This window comes from Triturus cristatus, chromosome 10 (assembly GCF_964204655.1).
Source record: "Triturus cristatus chromosome 10, aTriCri1.1, whole genome shotgun sequence".
Classification (NCBI taxonomy): Eukaryota; Metazoa; Chordata; class Amphibia; order Caudata; family Salamandridae; genus Triturus; species Triturus cristatus.
In genome coordinates, this window is record NC_140593.1 from 472,939,549 (window position 1) to 472,951,702 (window position 12,154).

Genomic DNA, 12,154 nt, shown 5'->3' on the forward strand with positions numbered 1-12,154 from the left:
ACACCCCCCTGAAGACTTAAAAACTGTAGTGCAATCCTAGTCCTCTCCAAGTCAGACTATGCTAATGCAACCATCACTGGTACCCCAAAAATCTACCTTATCCCTATGAAATCCACACTGAATGCAGCGGCTATTCTTCTCTCCTTGGAGAGCCGCAATGATCACATCACTCAAACACTTAAACAACTCTACTGGCTGCCAATTGAAGCGAGGAATATATTCAAAACTGTCTGCCTAACCCACAGTGCTCTCTACACTGAAAAACCTATCTACCTCACAAACAAACTATCAAAATCTGGTCGAAAGAGGCTTTTGCAAAACTCAAACACTCTTCTCCTGATTCTGCCCAAATTTAAGAAATAAAAATCAATAACTCGCTCATTCTCTGGGAATGCGCCCAGAATTTAGAATGCTCTGTCAAATGATTTAGGTAACACTCAATATCATTCATACGCTTCAGAAAAATCCTTAAACTTCTTCTCCTCAACAAATACCTGACCACAACCTCCTAAAATAACCAATGTCCCTGGATGCACTTCCCACTCATCCTCCAAAGAGCTTTAATATTTCTTCCTCAGAAATTACTGAGCATTTGCTCCTCCCACCTCTGTGACAACTACCATCTCTACGTCCGATCTATGTCGTCCATCTCCTACTCCATCTACTGTATATGTTTACCCTGTATTTTTCTACTATGTATCCTTTGTAAATGTCGCTGTGCAAACTCTGTAAAGCACTCTAATGCCTTCAGATCTAGTTTGCACTATATAAAACTCGAAAAATAAATAAACACATCTAAAAGCAGTTAACAATTTCTTGCAAAGACAAATTAGAATCAGATGAAAGAAAATCAGATTTAAAAAGGGCAGTAGCTTAAAATGAGCAGTAACATACAGACAGATTCTTTATTTCCTGTAATAAACTGCGTGCAAAGAATGAATATGTTCCCATAAGCCTCTCTTTTTCTGCTGATCACTGTTAGTTGAAGAAAAACAGATCATAAGAATAAAAAGGCAGTTCTCCTTTTCCTTTGTTTAATCTGCACCTGCAATGAGAGGATGTGGCCTAAAGGCTAGGGCAGTTGATCTCAAATCTGGGGAAACCGGGTTCGATTCTCTGCAATGACACTCAACATCCTGTGATTTTGGGCAAATCACTTAATCTCCCCATGCCTAATAAAAATAACAAGCATTGGCATAGCCAATAGGTCTCGCCTTTTGGACCTTATAAGTGTTTAGCCATGCAACAGTTGCATAACTAAATACTTATAAGGTGCCAAAAGTGAGACCTATTGGCTATGCAAAGCGGCCCTGCGGCCGCGAAAGTGAAAGTGATCGCAATCGCGATCACGATCAAACATCAAAGCGGCCGTGCGGCCGTGAAAGTAATCGCAGTAAAGCGCGGCGAGCGCGCCCGCGCACCTGCACTGTAGCTCTAGGCTGGCATGGTAGCACTTTTTTGGAGCCCTCTAAAAAAAAACACATCTAAAAGCAGTTAACAATTTCTTGCAAAGACAAATTAGAATCAGATGAAAGAAAATCAGATTTAAAAAGGGCAGTAGCTTAAAATGAGCAGTAACATACAGACAGATTCTTTATTTCCTGTAATAAACTGCGTGCAAAGAATGAATATGTTCCCATAAGCCTCTCTTTTTCTGCTGATCACTGTTAGTTGAAGAAAAACAGATCATAAGAATAAAAAGGCAGTTCTCCTTTTCCTTTGTTTAATCTGCACCTGCAATGAGAGGATGTGGGCTAAAGGCTAGGGCAGTTGATCTCAAATCTGGGGAAACCGGGTTCGATTCTCTGCAATGACACTCAACATCCTGTGATTTTGGGCAAATCACTTAATCTCCCCTTGCCTAATAAAAATAACAAGCATTGGCATAGCCAATAGGTCTCGCCTTTGGGACCTTATAAGTGTTTAGCCATGCAACAGTTGCATAACTAAATACTTATAAGGTGCCAAAAGTGAGACCTATTGGCTATGCAAAGCGGCCCTGCGGCCGCGAAAGTGAAAGTGATCGCAATCGCGATCACGATCAAACATCAAAGCGGCCGTGCGGCCGTGAAAGTAATCGCAGTAAAGCGCGGCGAGCGCGCCCGCGCACCTGCAATGTAGCTCTAGGCTGGCATGGTAGCACTTTTTTGGAGCCCTCTCAATAAGCCTCGCCAGACCAGGGCATGCGCTGGGTCAGGCGAGACCTAAAAATGAATGTGTCCTCGTATAAGGTAACTGGTGCTCATGTAAAACTCTCTGATACCTTTGGGTCAAGTTTTCGCTGTATAAAACTCAGAAGAAAAAAAAATGATGCTCTTTGACCTGCCTTTCACCTTGGCTGTTGGCTCTCGTAGCAGGCATCATGATGTCACAACTGAACTGTAATAGGTTATTACTGTCTAATTGTGGCCAACTGCAAAGAGAAAACAACAGATCTACTCTACTGTAATAATGTATTAGATTCCGGCTGAGACTTCACAGTGCACCCAGAAACCTACTGTAGAGAGAATGAAAGGCAGGTCATTGGGCAGAAATGCTGCTGCCACTTAGATAAATAAAGTGAGACTTGACATATCCCTCTCTCTTTCTTCAGATCTTTTCCCCTTGGAAATTCTTCTTCAATTTCTGATAAGGATGCACTTATTGTAACATGTTTGCTTACTGCACTGCTTGAGCTGCTAAAGGACAATATGAATATATCTTGGTGTTACTAGACATCATATAAACTGTTCTGATATTGTCTTATATTAAGCTATATAACATGTTTTGCTACAAGTGAAAAACAACTGATTGTTAATACTAAAGATTTCACATTTTTCATACAAAAAGGTGTCACACATTTTAAAAGAGCACTGAGGGAAAGAAGCTGGAGTGCATGACCACATAAAAATATCCCTACCATATGTAAACAGTATATTGCAAGCCACTGAGAGTTCCATGACTTTATCTTGCAATATCCTTATAACGTAAAGCGGGGGGTACTTTATATCTTATATTATTCACAAAGTAATCACATATTTCAAAATGTGTCAGCAAATGTGTTCTGTTGCAAATTCCTTTACCACAATAAGTAGCTCTGCCTCCTACACGGTACAATCGTATACAGCATCCAAATAGATGAACAAAATCATACTACAGAATGCTTGAATCACATGTTGTTTATAATTAAGGAAAACCGATAGGAATTCCTTTTAATGACAGATGATTCACTCAGACAGGAAGTTTCAGATCTTGAGGTAAAGTAAATGGACGTTAAGCATATCAGTTATTAATGTACGCAGGGGCAATTGCAGCTGTGCCAGGTGGTCCATACACATAAGTAAGTAAATAAAAAAATAAAACAATATGCAGAACGTCAAAAAATAAGCCTTGTTTCCATAGCAGCTCCTATTTATTTGAGAGGCTGTTGGTTTCCTGCTAGTGAGTGGCTGAGTGCACAAATGTGTTAAGAGTGTGCTGTAACACCACACATGCAAACGCTATGGGGCCCGGTCCTCATAGCACGCTAGTCCTCACAGTGGTGTTTGTCTTGTTTTGTCATGGTTTACCAACATAGGTAGGAGCTACCAGTGTATGTGAAAAAATAAAACACCCACACATTAAAAATACTTCGATTTTGAAATGTACTGGCTCATTCAAAGAGGAATTCAGAAATGACCCCGGGTGCAGGTTTGTGTTTCTGCGCATGCTTGGAATGTGCCATGTGGAAGGTCAGGGGGAGCCCTGGAGGGGGTGAAACGCTGGAGACGGATATCAACAAGCAGCATCTCAACCTGGCCGAATCAGTGACGTGCCTTGGAATTCCTGCCACAGACGCCCAATTCTCATGACGACGAACAGATGCCCCTGTGACCCGCATATGAATGGGACGGGGAGGCTACCAGCAGCGCAACATGAGACGGACCGGGAACCAATTACTGGAAGCTCCGTGTAAACATAGATCTGAGTGACGCTGCAGGAATGCGGCACATCAGACGCGCCACCTCCACCCCCGTGCCAGGCCAGGCTTAACTCAGACCATACCCTCCAACTGCGGCGTTTATTATGACGCTCACCCTAGGTTAGAAGAAAGGCTGCTTGAAGACGTTAAGCTGTGGGGGATTTTGGGCAAGGAGTTCCCTGACCTGTGTGCTTTCAAGACTCCAGACTTTGATGGTTTATTTCTGACCCCCTACTCCCCCGAACCATACCGAGTTAATTACGATTATTACCACACACAGTGCTGTTCACCATTTCACGGATGCACAACAAAATACCGCCACCCCAGTTATTTTAATACCTTATTTTTTAATTAAATATTGCCCAAGGCATCAGATGCGTGCCATGTTTCCCACAACGTACACCAAGCCAAACATAACAGCATTTAGACAGAAGCAACACAAACAGTAGCCTGTCCACATGTTGATAGAGCGCACACTGTATGTCTCCCTGCCACAATTAGGCTAATAAAAGATGAGACAATTCTAGCCTCTGGCCAAGAAATAGCGCAGAGAATAAAAGCAGACAAATAACTGCAGAGAAGAACCCTGGCGATTCCAGAGATACGTAGTTAATTATGTTCCGTTATAGCTATAAACCAAAAAAGGAAGCACCAGGGAGATGAATTTCGTCTGCGAATTCCATCTTTACAGGCCCGGCCCAGGCAGCAGTGACAGCATATGGCCTCCTCTGAATCCACGCAGCTGGTGGATGCGAACCAGATGGAGAGCATTTTTGGAATGTTCCTGCTGACAGGCAAGGGAAACTACACCCACCCTCCCCTCAAGCAAACGCACGTGAGAAAAAAGAAAACCAAGTGGTAGCAGACGCCATTTATTTCATGTGAAAGTGGGACAGCAAATTTTTATTTAATCGAATACAAAAAAACGCATTAAATGTGTTTGTATTATATAGTCTCGGGGCCTGGTGATTGGTGCTCCTTAACAGAGTTGCAATGGAAAAATATAACAAAAATAGAATACCAAGAATCTTCGCCAACAACCCTGACGGGTTTAGTTACCAATCGTCTTCTCCACTTTCCCCCTCCCCCATCAACCCCCTACATGTTGAAACAAGCACCCCCGTCCCTTTGAAGATCTTTAATCCAGGGCTCCAGTTTGATCTTTAACACATTTTAACAGCCCTCTTATCTCTGTTGTTGATTGCGTTGCTGACGTCACCAACCTCTGATAAAGACAGAGCCTGGCAAGGAATCGGGGCATTTCCCGTAAGCAGCCATTCAGGAGACATCAAAATTCTCCACATTCCAGCTCTTTGCACAATGCCCAAAGCGAGAGCGAGAGCCATGACGAGAAACGACACTCACGCCGAATTGCAGGGCTGTTTTTTGTCCCCCCACTGGTGGTGTTTTTTTGAATGAAAGAAAAAGGGACCATTTCAGTGATTCCACAGCTTATCAGGATCTTGTTCTTTGAACATGCTAGGATTGGAAAGTCACACAGCAGCATACCTTGCAGCCACAGCTGTCTGCCTCTATTAAGCAAAGCAATTTTATTCTCGATTTCACACTTTGAATAGGTGACGAAATGACAGCCTCTTTTACATCTTTCAACAACAAATGAAAAAAAAATCAGCATTTGCTTACAAAACGTTAGCACAGAGGAGAAGGTTAAACAGAAAATAAAAAATGGCCTAAAATTATGCAGCAATATGTTTCGATCCATAAATTGCTTCTCATTTAAAAAAATATATTATATTTGTCTAGGCATTGCCATAAAATGCGTAATCTAGATCAGCGCTTAAAAATCCCTTGTTTGGCCCTATACCCCAACAGACTGCTTGTAGTCCGAAAGCTACTCATCTGCTAATAGTAGTTTACTCCTACGATGTAAACACATTTACGACGTTTTAGGGTTAAAAACATCGCCAGAATGAGTTAGGACTCGACTGATCAAATTGGGCACATGTAAGTCCCCTGCAGGTTGAGGACCAAGGGGCTGCCTTTAAGGTTAGATGGATAGGGGGACTCAGGTACCCCAGTCAGATTTCTTGTAGAATTTTTCATTCTCTCCCCAATCGTCCTGGAGATGGCAGAACTCACTCGCTGCTTTCAATGTATACGCTATAGGGCATTATTAGCCATTAACAGGCCCACTTGTAGCTCCCAATGCACCTCTTGGGAGAAGTCATGAAAGTTGAGGCAAGTAATATACAGGCACATGCATCAAAGGAAAAACCGGTCGCAAACGGGCAGATTCTCAGAATCTGCCCCTTTGCGACCGGTATTTTTGCATTTGGGATGCATCATCCCAAATGCAAAAATCGCAATTTAAGGAATCTCTAAATTGTGATTACTTAAATTGCGATTGCATTTAAGGAATCCCAAATTGAGATTCCGTAAATGCAATGCATTAAAGTAAATAAAACTTGCGATTTCGCTAATAGGGGGAGCAAATTACCGTGAAGTTGAACTTCATGGTAATTTGCAAAAACTTTGAAAAATGCACTATTGTGCATTTTTCAAAGTTTCATGTTGCGCACACACATGCCCTTAAGGCATGTGTGTGTGCAACATATTTGCACAGATCAATTTCAGGGGTGCAAAAGGGTGACATTTTGACACCCTTGCACCCTTGAAATTGCATGAGTAATTTGCGAGTACCTACTGGTACTCGCAAATTGCTCATGCAATCTCCAATTCATTCCTATGGGCCTGGAGGACCATAGGAATGAATGGGACAGCATTCCTTAATTGCGACTCACAATTTGCGAGTCGCAATTAAGGAATGTGTAGGAATCGCTATTTTTATAGCGATTCCTACATTCATAGGCTTTTGCAATTCCTTAATTGCGATTCATTAATAATTGCAATTAAGGAATCGCAAAAGCCTATGTTGATGCATGTGCCAGTTAGCTCCATGAGTACTCTTCCTCGCATAAACTTACTCCTACGCATCCTGCACAGGATGGACTATCCATAAGTGTATGTTTACAAGATGCTACCTTTGGAACAATTAAATTTCTTTCATCTAGGAAAGTATTGATGCAAGCAGTCTTCGTCTGGGCACAGCAGAGATTGGATTCTCACATAGATGTCCAAACCCTACTTTGTACAACTGCTGGTCATATTATTTAAAGAAATCCGTTTTAGTATATATGCCTCCAAATATTCACTGTCATCTGCAGTGGCTTTTCAACATAGGATCTGATTACAAGTTATGAGCGGGCTTTGTTTTTATATGGTTTTGTGATTGTAGTTTCTCTAAAGAAAGCCATATTCAAAAAATAATAAATATACCGTTTATACTTAGAAAAGTGTAAAAGAAAACAAATAGAAAGGATTCTGTTTTTGACGAATGAAGTTGGCCCTAAAATAAGCATTTTAATGCCTATGAGATGTTTTTATTTGTTTTTAATGAGAAAACATATCTATTTAACCTGAAAAACCGTACGTTTAAAAAATGAACAGGCACACAAGAGCTGGGAAGATAAAATAAAATACAAAAATAAAAGCATGCACTTCTGATTTAAGTATCTAATTTTTGAGAATGCAAGATGTTGTGCTATTCTTCCACAGCAACCTGGTTTTTATAACGCCTTCAGTACATGGCTATATTCCTGAAACCTATGTCTAAATGTTCTCCTTTTGCTTCCAGCACCAAATGCAGCACAACGTCATGCACAGATGTTACATGTAGAGCATTTCTCCTAGATGTTGAGAGCAAATCTCTTTTATTATATTTTTCCAGCTTTTTTGTTCAGAAAGTAATCTTATATATTTGGAGTTGGGAGGCTTAGTAATTGTTAAGGTGCCCAAACTGTGTTTAGCAGTTGTGCCTCAACTTAGTGTTATGTCTCAGAATATATGATGTGCCTGGCATTCTGTCTTTTTCGCACCCTCCACAATAGAAGAAATACTCAAAGCAATGGATTCTTAAGAAGATTTCTTAGAGCCTTTAAACCCTTCATCCATGATCACCACCACCGTTGTGTTCAGTGTCATGAGCCCCAATGACATTGTTGGTGTCAACTCTTGACGAAATAGGGTGTTTCTGGCTACAAATCCACTTAAGAAGTGAACATATTCTGTACCACTCTGTCTAAGAACTCCCCACAGTGTAACAGCTGAGAAGGTATAGATTCCGCAATGTTTTTCAACGGAACAAGGGCACTTTTCTTGGGAGAGTGAACACTTATTTATTAACCAATAGAATTTACATGCTAATCAGTCTGAGACCATTTGTGAAATCATGGATGTTCTTTCTTTTTATTTGGGTCTGTGGACTCTGAGCCCAAGTCTCCAGATTTCACAAAGAGGAAAATAAATTCAATATATCAAAACATACCGTTCGTACCTCGAAACAAGTGAGTTCACTATGAACGCACACTGTATTCACCAAGGCGAGCCTTCACATTACCCAGCCATTAAATGTAAAACACAATAAATGGTTTTATGTGTTTAAAACTTTTTTATGGCTGATATTGACAAAGTTGTCCTAGGCGTTTGTGGGCCTCAAACTGCAAATCTGGCCCAAAACCATCACCTGGAGCGGCGGACATCTGGCGTGAGACCCAAGGACTTCTTGGAATGAACCAGCAGACTTTTTGTGTTTTTTAAATCCCTGAGTTCACTGTAAGTGCACGTTGTAGTTGCCAAGGTGAGGCAAGGCATCGCATAACCATTACATTTAAGGCATAATACATGTGTAAAGGTGTACCAAGATATATTTATTGTGCACCTGAAATCCCCAGATTTGTCTCGGAAATCCATGGGCTTGAACCTGAGGTTCAGTCCAAAACTGGCGGGACTTCCAGTTTGTGGCCAGCAGGCCTTTGGGATGAGCCCATGGACATCATGCTTTTTGAGTACTCACTTTAATTGACCAAGGCAATTGCAAAGGACAATTTAGGCATCACTTAAACATTAACTTTAAAGCACAAAAAGTGTGTTTACATGTACTGAAAACTCTTTTGGGTATGATTAAAGCCTACAAATTGTCCAAGGAGTTTGCAGGCCTCAAACCAAAAGTCAGACTCAAACAAGCATTGCCATAGCCAATAGGTCTTGCCTTTGGGACCTTATAAGTGTTTAGCCATGCAACAGTTGCATAACTAAATACTTATAAAGTCTCAAAAGCGAGACCTATTGGCTATGCCAAGCGGCCGTGCGGCCGCGAAAGTGAAAGTGATCGCGATCAAACATCAAAGCGGCCGTTCGGCCGAGAAAGTGAAGGTAATCGCGGTAAAGCGCGCCCGCGCACATGCACTGTAGCTCTAGGCTGGCCTGGTAGCACTTTTTGGAGCCCTCTCAATAAGTCTCGCCAGTCCAGCGCATGCGCTGGGTCAGGCGAGACCTAAAAACATCATTGGCAGTGGCAGGACTTTCTCTCTGCGACTCACAATTCTCCATGATGAGCCTTTGGACATTTTGCATTTTTGAAAAATCCAAGTTCACAATGAATGCACACCATAATCACAGAGGTGAGTCGAGGCATCACCTCATCATTAAGAATTTATACAATGTGTTTATATACACCTAAAGCTCCTTTTTCTAGGAGTGTTTCTTACCAGTAGTCCACAATCCTAAAACTGGAAGTCTTAACCAAAACGTCATCAGCACTTTATACCATGAGATTAGGTCATGTCTAGTCTCACCTTGGTGATTAACATATGCACCAAACACAAAAAGAGCCCACGGGTCCCAATCGTAAGTCTAAAGGGCATGTAGATTCTGCCTACCATGCTAGGGAGGGGATCCCTTTTTAATGACGGCTCCCCTCACACACCAGAGGTGTCATGCTTCATCATAGGGGTGCCTCCTCGCATCCAGAACCTAGTCTTGATGCGGGCTACAACCCCCTCGCTATGAGGGATGAGCTCAGGGATGTTTTTCTGAATGAGTATGGTCCTAAAACACTAGGTGAACATGGTGTTATGTAGGTGGAGTGCAGTGCTATAGTGAAAAGGGGTTTAATACTGGCTACAAGGTTAGCTAAGGCGAACTTTATTCTGCTACCTTGTGACAGGATTAAACACAGATAGCTTGCTTCTTCCCTCTCTGATCAGGCAGGCAGGCAGGCTACTAGGAGCAAGGCACACCCACAGCTGCTACAGCAAGTTTTGCAGAGTACAGGTGATGTCTCCACTACTCTGGAGAGTAGTTGTGATGGAGACACCAGCCCTTGTCCCACAGCAGCTCTTCAAGTAGTCTGTGGACACCAGCCCTAGTCCCACATGCAGACACTAGCACCAGCCCACACCAGCTCTTCGAGTACTTTGCGAATCAGTCCCTTCCTTGGTCAAGAGGAACTTGAAAATGGAAGAAAGTAGGGTGGTTTGAATCCCATCTTCCTACTGATTTTCCAGGTAGGTGATCAACTTTCTAAGGTCTTGGAACCACTTGTGTGTAGTAATCTATCAAAACTATTTTTCGGGCTATAGGGCAGTGACAGACTTTGTTCAAGGTAAAGGCTCTTACAGCAGGTAGTGATGGGACTTGTTCCAAGCATGACTGTCAAAAACAAGAGTACAATCAACTTTGAACACTGCACCTGGCTGTCATCAGCCTTCTTGAAGTAGAAATCAGGGAAAGACAAAAATGGCAGGCTCTATCTCAAAACTTCCACACCTTTAGCAACAGAATCTGCAAACTCACTTATTCTCCCCTACCATACAGCAGAAGGCAGCACTCAGAAAAACAAATCCACAATCCATTGCTAAAAAGGGCTTCATAGAATTCATAGAAGGTTAGCCCTGCTTGATCCTTCATCACCTCATTGTCAGGATCTCCTCCACCATCCATCCTGTGCCATGCTGAACCATGGACAATCCTAAATGTAACCCAGAGTCCCAGCAATCATACTCTAATCGCCTACAGTCTTGGTACTACATGTGTCTTACTTACACCCCGCATACACACATTTGACAAGCACAGGGAATGTCAACAACAGGGTCTGTGTGTCACATCTAAGTTCAACTTTACATGAGTTGGGACGTTAGCTCACACAGAACAGTAAAATAATCTGCCCACACCACTTAAACACAAAATTGGTAGTACTACCACCACCACTCTACTTAAACAACCCAGGACATGGACACTAGTATATACATACACCATAGATGCAACAAACATTATTTGAGGTCTACTATCAACGATCTGCTCATATTCTCCAAACCATAATGCAAAAAACATATTGTTCATCTGTGAAAAAGTACAAAATTGATTCCAAAAACACAATTTTTGCTTAGCATTGAGCTCCCAATTTATGAACACTTACAGAGTGAGTTTAGTCAAAGATGCTGTAACATGCTATGGGCCTGACAGATATATGGAGCCACTTTAATCCACAGCTATCTCAATTCATCTTTTCTCAAGAGCACATAAGAGTCAGTCCCGTATAGACTATATCCTGATGCACACAGCTGATATTGGTAAATACAGGGAAGCCCGATGCTATGCCCGTGGTGTGTCGGATCACTCGCCCATCCAAGTCACTCTCTCCTTCGCCAAACATCAACAGAGAAACACCATTAACACTAAAGCCATGGCTCCTCAAAATCACTGATATAAAAGACAACCTCGTACACCTAACAGACCTTAATTTCAAAGAAAACGTGGGTTCAGTAAAATCACTGCAATAATATGGGCCATGAGCCAAGCATTAGCATGCCAAGTGGGGCACAACAGAGAACGGAGGGGAAAAATAGAGCAACTCAAACACAAGGTTCAAGAAAGCAAGACAGAATATACACAGACCCCCATTGAGGCCAACAAACACAAATTAAACATTAAACAACTCGAATATAAAACCCGTGCGGCAGAGGTCGCCAAAGCCAAATATATGGCAACTCAACATAAAATATACGAACAGGGAGATAGAGCAGGCAAACTGCTAGCTTCGCTGGAAAAACAGGAGCAGGCGGCGCGCTGGGTCCCCATGCTACAAATTAACAACACCCATATCATCAGAGACCCACAAGAGATAGCAGAGGCTTTTGCCAACCACTACAATAGACTATATACCTCGGTCATTGAAACCACAGCAGAGGACTCGCAGAAGGTGCTTGCAGATATGCCCATGTTGACCTTGTCCCCTGAAGACAGGGACTCAACAGAGGGGGATCCTACAAAGGACAAAATCTGCCCAACGGACTCCCAATTGAATTCCTCAAAGCTACCGCTTCCCAAATATCTCCACACATACGCAACATGTTC